Consider the following 11,033-nt stretch of genomic DNA (forward strand, 5'->3'; position numbering starts at 1 on the left):
TAGTAGAGCAGGCTTTTATGTGCAAATCTACACACAGATTTACTCACTTTTCATTAATGAGACCCATTGTTCCACAGCTTTGGGGCGTAGTTGACAAAGGCTGCATCCCCGATCTTCTTCAAGCTGTTGCTGTGAACCTCCAATAAACCAGCAGCAGGTGACTGCAGTGTTCTTGGAGGAAAATAGTTAACAAGGGAGTTAGCGATGTAGCTTCGTCCGAGCCCATGTAGAGCTTTGTATACAAGGAGGAGGTCACAACAAGGTCTGTGAATTATCTTGAGTAACCTGGTCATGATTTCTGCAAAGAGATATTACTGTTGAGTTTTTCAAATGTATTGTTTTGGCACTTTGAGCACCACAAGCTGAGTATTTGCAAACCCAAGATACATTACATTTGTATGTTATTATGTTGTGGATACATTGAAACGTTATGTTAACGCTGTGGTTAACTTGAGGCTAAGTTTAGACACAAAAGCCACTTTATTAAGGCACTTTGGGCCCTTTGCTATGCGACAGTCAGACGCTGCTGGGACACAGTTTCATTATGTTTCACTCAGGAGCAGCTGCTAAGTCAAGCACTATGCTAAAATTTTGGTCCGGGCTTGTGTTTGGCTTAATATTAAAATGTTGTTTCCCTCCCATTAATGCCTAGTGCCCCACCTGGTGGTTAGGGTTAGGCCAAAGGGTTTGGGTAAGGCTTAGGTTGGGGGGTTGACGGGGAACCAGACTTCAACACAGCACTAGTTTGAAAATGTTCACACCAGCCCATATTTAAAACCGAGTGCCGTCTAGTACCATTATATTTCATAGAGGATAGACAGCTCTATGGCCGCCATCTTCAACACTCACCAAAATAATCTAGAGTGACAAGCAGCACTACAGGTAAGAGAAAAAGTGCATATTTTGGATTTTGGGGTGAACTGTCCCTTTAAGAGATTTCCCAAAAACCTCAATGAAAGCACGTCCTCGCTTGTGTGCATTGCAAAAAGTGTGTTTCTCATCATTCTACATGGGATTGTGAAATTGTGGGGAGGCTCACCGTTCACTTTCCAGATTGCTCTGCCGTCATGTCAGCCATGATCTTTCCTGTCTGGGTCACTACACACAGCTCATGACAAATACAGATGTTTTGAAACCAGTTCAGATGTACTCCTCTGAGGCCTCAGCAGACGTCTTTTCTGCACAAAACTGTATTGTGAAACTGTGTGAAAGTGTACGATGGTGTTTCATTGTTTGCATGTTACAAAAGCACAGCATTTATCTGACCACAACTCTGTTTTACTACCGCTCTGCCACATTAGTATCACCCAGCAGTGGAAGGTCACTAAGCACATTTACTCAAGTACTGTAACTAAGTAAAAATTTAAGGTACTTGCACTTTACTTGAGTATTTCTATTTTTATACTTCTACTCAGCTACATTGTAGAGGCAATATGAACTTTTTATTCCATTAAAGCCTGAGTTAGCGGTTTTGTAGATTCAGATTATCAAAACAAAACATACTCAACTAATAAATTATGATGTATTTTAATCAACTACTCAGCAGTATATAGAGTAGTTTAAATTAGCTCCACCTTTACCAGCTGCAACATTAAAATGATGAACACATGAAGGACTCTCATCTGGTGGCACTGTGGTTGGCATTGTCGCCTCAAATCCAGGGTGGGGGAGCCCTTCTGTGTGGAGTTTGCATGTTCTCCCTGTGTCAGTGTGGGTTTTCTCCAGGTGCTCCAGCTTCCTCCCACAGTCCAAAGACATGCAGGTTAATTGGTGACTCTAAAGGCTAGTTCACATTACACAATTTTCACCCCGATTTTGCGTCATGGAGACTATCGTAATCTTTTGAGTGTTCATACCTGGCGACGTAAGTTTCTATCATCGGGAGTCTCGCCAACTGCGTAACGACCTGTGTGTGCACACCACAAGATTTCTCCACCAAGCCCTCGCCGACAGAGCCCCAGATAACGCGGTGACGCCACCAAACTATGTTTTTCAACTTGGAGACGACACATTGTAAAGGCATGGGTATTCTTCCCAGTGTTGAATCAGATCTGTCTCCAGGGCCTGGGTCCAAACACAACGCGCTCCCCGTGATCCTGTGGACGCCGCCATTGTTGTTGTTGCTTGCCAGCTTGTCAGTGTTGCCAGATCTTGGGAGAGAAACAAGCAACCAGGGCTATGGAAACAAGCCCTAAAGAAGCGACGGATATATATAGAGAAAGGCGACGTTTAGAGAGCAAGCCCAAATAAGCAACTCCACTTTAGAAACAAGCCCCCCCCCCCCCAAAAAAAAACGCAACCCCCGACTACCAATATTTGTAAGTGACTCAAAAAAAACAAGCCCAAAGTCACGGCTAATAAGCGGACCTGGCAACCCTGCGGCTCATCCTCACATTTCTTCCGTCCTCCTGCGTGCTGGCGTGGGACGTATCCCGCCTCTCACTGGCTGATGCTCTTTGTCAGTCGTCTCGTGTCACACTTCTCCAGTTTTCTAGCATGCCAGATATCCAGTCCCAGTCGCAGGCGAGGGGGCGACTTGCTCGTAGGCTTGTTCACACATGAGGACTTGTCGTGGCAGACTATCTGCCGACTCACCTCAGACCCAAGGTGGCTCTCAAGATCCTCTGTGACGTCAAAATTGCGATGAAAATCGTGTAAAGTGAACTAGGCTTTAATTGTCTGTAAGTGTGAATGTGAGTGTGAATGGTTGTCTGTCTCTATGTGTCGGCCCTGTGATAGTCTGGCGACCTGTCCAGGGTGTACCCTGCCTCTTGCCCAGTGTCAGCTGGGATAGGCTCCAGCCCCCCTGCGACCCCTACTAGGATAAGAAAATGAGTGAATGAATTAATGTAAATGTGGCGACTGACAGCAGCCAGGGGACTGTTCTGAGTATATGTTTCAAAACTGAAGGTCTAATACCCCATGACATCACAAGTTTGAGACTAACTTCTGTTGTTCCTGTATTTAAGAGAGAGTAGCGTAACAGGGTAGACCTGTATCAATTATTTTTACATACAGTGCGTGTGTGTGTGTGTGTGTGTGTGTGTGTGTGTGCGTGTGTGTGTGTTTGGGTGAAGGAACTTTTCATTTGGTGTGAGCCACTGGCTGTGAATCAGAATCTGATTGAAGGCAGGTGTGTCTGAGTGTGTCTCCTGCACTGTGTTGTTTATTTAAACATGTGCAGCAACACTGCTGTCTCTCATCCCTCTTGAATTCCTCTCCGAGCAGGCCTGGGTCAGCTCAAAGTGGTGTCGTCAGAAGGCACAGTTCGGGCTTCCTGAAGGTTGAAGTGTTGCCAGCCTTATCCATGGTGTTCGCTCAAAGAGGGCTGCCAACAAGTATGTGAAGTTAACTAATATTGGTTATACATTTTATTTATGAGGCGCTTTTGGGGGCTCAAAGACACAAAAGACGAGTTTTGATGAGTGGTTTGAACCGGGAGAGGTCAGTGCCGTCTCAAATGTGTTTGGGGAGATTGTTCCAGAGGGAGGGGCAGCTATGGAGAAGGCTCTGTCACCCCAGGTCCAGCTTGGTCCTGAGTGCAGGTTCGCAGAAGAATGGCGGTGGAGCAGGTCAGTGAGGGAGAAGGGGGCCTGGTTATGGAGGGCTTTATGAGTGAGGAGAAGGACTTTGAATTGGATGTGTTGTGAGACAGGAAGCCAGTGGAGATTCTGAAGGGGTGAGCAGAGTTCTGGATGTATTGGAGTTTATTTAGGACTTTGGGTGGTGTACCATGAAGAATGCTGTTGCAGTAGTCAATTCTGGATGTGATGGAGGCATGGATGAGAGTCTTGGCAGCACAGAGGAGAGTGATGGGTGGAGGCATGCTATGTTTTTAGGTGGAAGAAGGCAGTACTGGTGATTTGATTGACATGTTTTTTGAAGGAGAGGAAAATAACTCTTTCACATTGCAGATGTGTGGGGAGGAATGCAGAGTGGAATTATTAGTGGTAAGGCAGAAGTTGTGAGAGGTTTTGGTGAAAGCGCTGCTGGCCTCTGGCCCTGGACTGTCCTCCCTCCTTCCCCTGCCAGTAGAACACTGACACTGACTTTTTATAGTGCAAAGATTAGAGGATCTCAGGAGCCCAGATGTTTTTAAGTCCTGTCTCCTTTGATTTTCACATTTTTATATGACAAAAACCTTTGGCCACTGCAAAGTACCGTCGTGGTTGTGCTATAGCAGCTCATGTCCATCCATCCATCCATTATCATCCACTTATCAGGGGCAGCAGGACAAGCAAAGCACCCCAGACGTCCCTCTCTCCAGCAACATTTTCCAGCTCCTCCTGGGGGACCCCAAGGTGTCCCCAGGCCACATGAGATATGTAATCCCTCCAGTGTGTTCTGGATCTGCCCCGGGGCCTCCTACCAGTATCACGGTAGCTTAATATGTTCAAAGATAAGTCATTTATCCAGCAAACTCATACCCCTCACCTTGTGTCGCCTCATCCCTGATCCACAATGCACTCACAATCACTCACATCCCAGATCATTCACTCCACCAGTGCTTTATCCCCCATCCTCCTGGACACACGTATTGACCACCCGTGTGCAAAAGGGCCCGTACGAGCTCTAAATAAGTAAACCTCCTTTTGTTTTGAAATTCAGTCTGTGGTGTGTTGAATGCCAATCAGTGTTTTGTCTCTTAAGTATGGATTCTGTATGTCTTATGTGACTGTGATATGCATTCTGTATGTCTTACTTGTTTGTATGCACCTGCTGTGGAAAAGAGGACAAAAACATCCCCTTGTCTTTCTATCTGTCTGTACTGACTGAACTTTTCTAGGCCATGGGAAAAACATTTGAATTCTGACTCTAGGTTTTGTTCCCTCTTTAAGGGTGTGATGGTCACGTGGTGGATAAGGAGACTCGGGCACGTTCAATCTGAAAACAGTGTGTGCCATTTTGCTGCGGCTTCTGGGTTGAACGATGTGTCTTTCAAACGGTGTGCAACTGGCTCTGAGGTACGTTTTCTCTAATTTGGTGGGTGTGTCAGAGGTGTCACCCGATCAGCATGTATGTAAGTACGCAAATGTCTTGTAAATTTAGCTATTGTAAGCACTTTTTTTATATATTTCAAACTAATTTTGGCAGTGTAAACATGTTTACATGCAAATAAAGTTCTTTGAGGGGCGTTGGTGGCTTAGTGGATAGAGCAGGTGCCCCATGTACAAGGCTGTTGCTGCAGTGGCCCAGGCTCGAGTCCAACCTGTGGCCCTTTGCCGCATGTCATCCCCCCTCTCTCTCCCCCACTTGGCTGTCCTGTCCATTAAAGGCAAAATGCCCAAAAAATATCTTAATTAATAAGATTAATAAAGCCCTTTGAGCCGAATTGAATTAAACCCCACCTTAATAATAACACATTTTATTTGGAGGCGCCTTTCACGTCACCCAATGTCACCTTACAGAGCATAAAGGATAAAAGACATCATTAAAACAAAACATCAACGTAAAACAAATGTAGTGCACAGTGTCCAGTTAGAGTGAATATGCCAGTTTGAACAGGTGGGTTTTGAGTTGGGATTTGAATGATGTGATGGAGTCTGACTGTCTTATGTGTGGGGGGAGGGAGTTCCAGAGTCTGGGTGCCGAGCAGCTGAAGGCTCGGGCACCCATGGTACTGAGGCGTGAGGTGGGGATGGTGAGGAGTCCAGCAGAGGTTGAGCGGAGGGTGCGAGAGGGGGTGTATTCCTGAAGGAGGTCACAGAGGTGAGTGGGGGCTAGGTTGTGGAGAGCTTTGTAGGTGAGGAGAAGGTTTTTGTAGTGGATGCGGTATTGTACAGGGAGCCAGTGAAGTTGGATGAGAGCAGGGATGATGTGGTCAGATGATTTGGTGCAGGTGGTGATCCGGGCGGCCGAGTTCTGAATGATGAGTTTGGTGGGGAGGCCAGTGAGGACCTTACTAAAAGACAGTGCGCTTGCGTAACACCACAACAGACATTTTGCTACGTTTCATCGGGCCTGAATGCAGCCTGGGATTTGTGTTCTGTTACAGACATACCAATTAAAGCTCACCTTTTTGTTAACCATAACCACAGTCACTCCCTACCCTTAACCAAAATGTAGGTGCAATACACAAGTGTTGAAGAAAGTAAGAAAACACGGCACCCCATCCAAATCTGTGCAGAATCATTGAACATGGACGTGATTCCAAATCAGAGGTAAAAGTTAAGATTTGTATCCATCAGGTAGATGTAGGCTCCTCCTAATGTTGCTAGTAAGTTAGCTATAGCTTGAAAATTAGCACAACTTGAAATAACAAAAGTTTTTGAAGACTTTGCTGCTGTGAGTTTGTTCTGCCCCCTGGTGGGGCATACATGCCCCACCAGGGGGCAGATCACATATAGCCTAAACAGTATGGACAGTCGTAGAGATGCAGTGTAGACAGTATAAATACATATGAGAGCATAAAATAGCAGCTCAAATAATAATTTCACGTTTCTGTAATGCTGCAGGGTCATCTGGAGTGCACTATGAAATAATGTGCCAATGTCATCACCTGAAGTCATTGTCTGAACTGAGCCAATTTTCCTGTGAATCATTCTTCCTCCGTGTGGTGGGGGGGTGGGGGGTGGGGGTTGACAGACTGCAGACAGCTGGGTAACTTCCAGTATCTCTAAAATAAAACTGCACAGTGGAACCCGCCTTGTCGGGCCTTTCACATGGTGCCCTGCTGACCTGCACCACGTAGGCCTGTTCACCGCGGGGTATTTTTAGACCCTGCTTCCTGGTTGTTTCGTTTAACGTCGGGATGTAGCAACAGGTGTTACATAAGTGTGACTCCTCGTCTTCAGTTTAAGACAAGTGTAAGATTGCCAGCTGGCTGTAGCACTACTACAGAGTAAATAAAGTAAATGACCTGCATTCAAAATCTTATTTAAGTAAATGTATTAGCATAAAAATATACTTAAACTATTGAAAGTAAAAGTACTTATAATGCAGAGTGGCCCATTTCATTATAATTGTCTCATGGTGTCACTCCGAAGTCTCCAAAATCGTACGCTTGGGCAGTGACTTGCGGCATCAGGAACCAATGAAAAAAGGCGTTCTTTAATGTCGGCACAATATGCAGCTGGGCGCCTGGCAGTGTCAGGGGGAAATGCAATGGGACAAGGACGAAACTTAAGGTGGCGAAAGTCTGGGTGGGGCTAGTGGGAGGGCTGGTGGATGGGTCCAACAAACTTTCACCTTTTTCCCAAACTACCCACGTGTGTTTGTGCGTATATTTTGAAAGAGACTGTATGTAAATGTTAGATTTTCTGTGAAAACAGAAGTGTATTTTGAAAGAGGACAATGCATGTAACAGGCAGAACTTGACACAGCGTCCCAGGACGTCACCAACCAACACACCCAGGGTACCTTTCACATCATACGTGGACGTGGAAAGTCCATGACCCAAACATCGATATGTGACGAGGTCGGATTGAGAATGTGTTGTGCAGAACAGTGATGACGGTTCCCAAAGCCACAAGCGTTAACTCTTAATGTTAGTACAGTAAACACAGCAATAAATGAAGTCATTGCAGACATAGAGTTAATAACAACAATTAGAAAAGAACAAGAGTATGCAGACGTTTTCTAGATTCCGATTCCGATCCCTGAACCTTAGGTATCTGCCGATACTGAGTACCGCTCCGATACCAGCACGTAAAATTAAAATGGATGGGATATGAATTGTTGTTGTTGTATGTCTCAACTCCTAAAACTCTTTCGTTTGCCTGTAGTGTGCGTATGCGTAATGACGTGAGGCATTATGTGGTATCGGATCGGTCATAGGCTGTTCACCGATACCGCATTTTAGGCAGTATCAGAGTCATTTCCAATACTGGTACCGGTATCGGTACAACTCTAATGTTTTTGACGTTCTACAAAATATAGAAAATCTGTAGTTAGCTTTCACTTTTAGTGGCATTACTGGTTACAAACGGTAGCCAACAATTCCTGCATAGTATACCTTTAACATACCTTTTCTGAGTGTGTGAGGGCCAAAATAGATGTTGCAGATAATGCTGATGCCACTCTACATTGAGTTAATCAGAAGGGTGTCTTTGTAAAACAAAACCATCTTGGATGTAGTCTTATAAAGGGTCACAGAGGGCCACTGAAAATATTACACCTCCATTTGATCTGTAGCTCCTATCTTTCACTTGCAGGAGACTGTTAGGTTTATACACCTGCCGCTTTCAAAGTCAACCTTGTGTAAAGCGCTAAACACATCATGCCTGTGTAAACTGTCTTTGCAATAAAAAAAGATGTCCAAGTCGTAAAAGAAATACGATCTACTCTCACAGTCTGACAGTAGTTTGACAAATATATTTACTCATGTGGTTGAAAGCTCCAGAAAAAGCCAGTATGTGAAGTTGTCTTTTTCATTTTATCAAACTACTTTGACAGAAAGTAACTAAGTACATTTACTCAAGTGTTTTACTTAAGCGGGAAGTGCTGGTACTTCATGTGAGTATTTCCATTTTAGCCCAAGACATTTCAGATAAAATGATTTAGGTTTTACTCTGCTGCCTTTATTAACTATGGAAGCGTATTGCATTCACTTGACAAATAAAAAAAGCCCTGTTTTTCTGAGTAATTTTTTCTGTTTTTCAGAGTAATTTATTTATTTTTCTGTTTTTTCCTGGTAATTTTTTCTGTTTTTCGGGGTATTTTCTTTCTTCTGTTTTTTTGTGGTATCGCTCAATGTAACAGGTTAGGTTAGTAACAGGTTGTAACAACTTTAGCTGACAAACATGTATGGGCATGATTTCAGCTGTCAGATAACGTTAAGCTAACATTTTTTTTCCATCACGCTGGACATTGTTACTCATCACAAATTTGTCAGCTAAAGTTGTTACAACCTGTTACTAACCTAACCTGTTACACTGAGCAATAGGCCTACACTAGAAGGATGCAGTGGAAAACATAGCTAGATTATCATACCCTGTGTGCAACTAATTACGTGCCTTACCCTTATTGATCCTGTAGTTGAAACTGTGGAGCAGGAGCATGGATGCAAAATACATCCATGAGCAGGAGTCACCATGGATGCAGGGGTCACTTGCAGGTGCCAGGTGGGAGCTTCTCGCGAGATTTTGAAGTATCTCATCTTCTCGTTCAGGAAAAAAAACTGCCACGAAAAACAGAAAAAAATACTCAGAAAAACGGGGCTTTTTTTATTTGTCAAGTGAATGCAATACGCTTCCGTAATTAACAGCTGTAGACCATTTAAAATTAAACAACATAAACATTGTGAATAGTCCAAATGTGTGTTAATGCAGTAACAAGTAAAGATAGCAGGACAAGTTGATGAAGCTACATATGTAATATTAATATAGTTTTTTTGTAAGGTAAAGACAGTTAAATATATATATATATATATATATATATATATATATATACTACTCTGTCTGTCTGTCTGCTTGTTTGTATGTTCATGTCTTTTTTTACACATTTGAAATAAATATCAAATAATAAAATAATAATAAAAGCTACCAAGGAAACTATAAAAGTTTATATTTTATTTAGTTTCTTTGGTAGATTACAGGACTTAAACTGGGACCGAAGCTGTTAATGTAGCAAGAGAATAGCAATGAAACCGTTTTATAGTTCCTACTTTTCATATTGAGACTTTACATTTTTAAAAAGCTTATCAAAGACAATGATTGATGATGATTAAACCAGGGACTCACAGCTGTCTTGTGTCCAGCTGCGGCTCCTTGTTATGTTTCAGATGTCGGAGTTGTTGAAGTTACACTAAAGACAGATTTCCCCTGTACACTTCTCAGATGTTTTCATTCATATAACTGTTTAAGACCAAAGGAGCTGAAAGGTAAATAAAAAAATAATGTATAGACTCATACAGATGTAATCCCTCTCAGTCATCACTTACAACCCACTCAAAGTGTGTGGCGGTGTATTTATCTGCAGAGACTCTGCCCTCGGTTTGTATGTACTTGCTTTCTGTGCTCTGTAAGTTTACAGGTGTGTATCCCCACAGTGTCAGGTGAGGTCGGGGCTTCATAAAAAGGTAGAGACCAGACCGTAAGCAGCAATCTGGGGCTGGTTTTTATTTTCACAGTATACCTTTAAAGTGTCCAATATTTCACAAAATGACACAGAAGTCCAAAGCATGAGAACAAATTTGTGAATCTGACCTTTAGTTAAGAACCACTAAACTAAAACAGGCTACCTAACTGTATACATAGTAGTTAGAAGTTGCTCCACCTCAGGCAGCTACAACGGCAGAATTATATTTGTGCATGTAAGCTGCATCAGTATTAACAGTGTAAAAATATGTATTTAATCATGACTCACAGGAGGCAACGTCAAGCAGGGAAAGCATTCTCACTTTTTACACCTTACGCACTTTTTTCTGACAACACCTCTGTGCTTTTATGATTGTGAATGCAGGACTTTAACTTGTGATGGAGTATTTTTACATTGTTGTACTGGTACTTTTACTTCCTCTGCTGCTGCTACTTACAGGGAAGGACCTGGTACATGCAGTAATACAAGTGGTCAGTAATACCAGTCTTCTCTGAGGCCCTTGTTGCAAAATAAAGCCACTAAAACACTGTTATTTTGCATCTGACAGATACCAATGAGTAACTGATATAGAGCTGAAAACCTCAGTCGACTAACATCACCATCAATCACCGGAATCTGCAACAAATTTGATTATTGGTTTATCATTGTAAAGCTAAAATGCCAAATGGTTACTCACTCCAGCTTCTCAAAATGTAAATATCTGCCAGGTTTTCTCACCGTTCTACAATCATAAACTGACTGTATTTGTGTTTGGGACTACTGGTCAGACGAATCAAGCAATATAAAGATGTCTCCTTGAACTCTGTGATGAGCATTTTTCACACCTGTCCATTTGAAGGACAACATATTTTTTTCAGTTACTTGCAAAAATGACCTGCCGGTTAATCGTTGATTAGAATAAACTATTACTGAAACATTAACAAGAAAAATCACAACACCTTTTGTTGACAGAGTGACCTTGTCCCTGAAGAGGGAGGATAAAAAGACCACACCTC

General features: G+C 42.9%; 1 long non-coding RNA gene across 1 annotated transcript in view; it reads left to right on the top strand.

Moving 5' to 3' along the window:
* LOC144464243 (uncharacterized) overlaps positions 1–4,959 on the top strand; it is a 30,627-nt gene extending 25,668 nt beyond the window's left edge. Inside the window, exon 6 of the long non-coding RNA XR_013491996.1 lies at positions 4,839–4,959. This is a non-coding gene — a long non-coding RNA (uncharacterized LOC144464243). The remainder of the gene's footprint in view (positions 1–4,838) is intronic.
* Positions 4,960–11,033: the final 6,074 nt, after the last annotated feature.

Source organism: Epinephelus lanceolatus, chromosome 9 (genome assembly GCF_041903045.1).
Source record: "Epinephelus lanceolatus isolate andai-2023 chromosome 9, ASM4190304v1, whole genome shotgun sequence".
Taxonomy (NCBI): Eukaryota; Metazoa; Chordata; class Actinopteri; order Perciformes; family Serranidae; genus Epinephelus; species Epinephelus lanceolatus.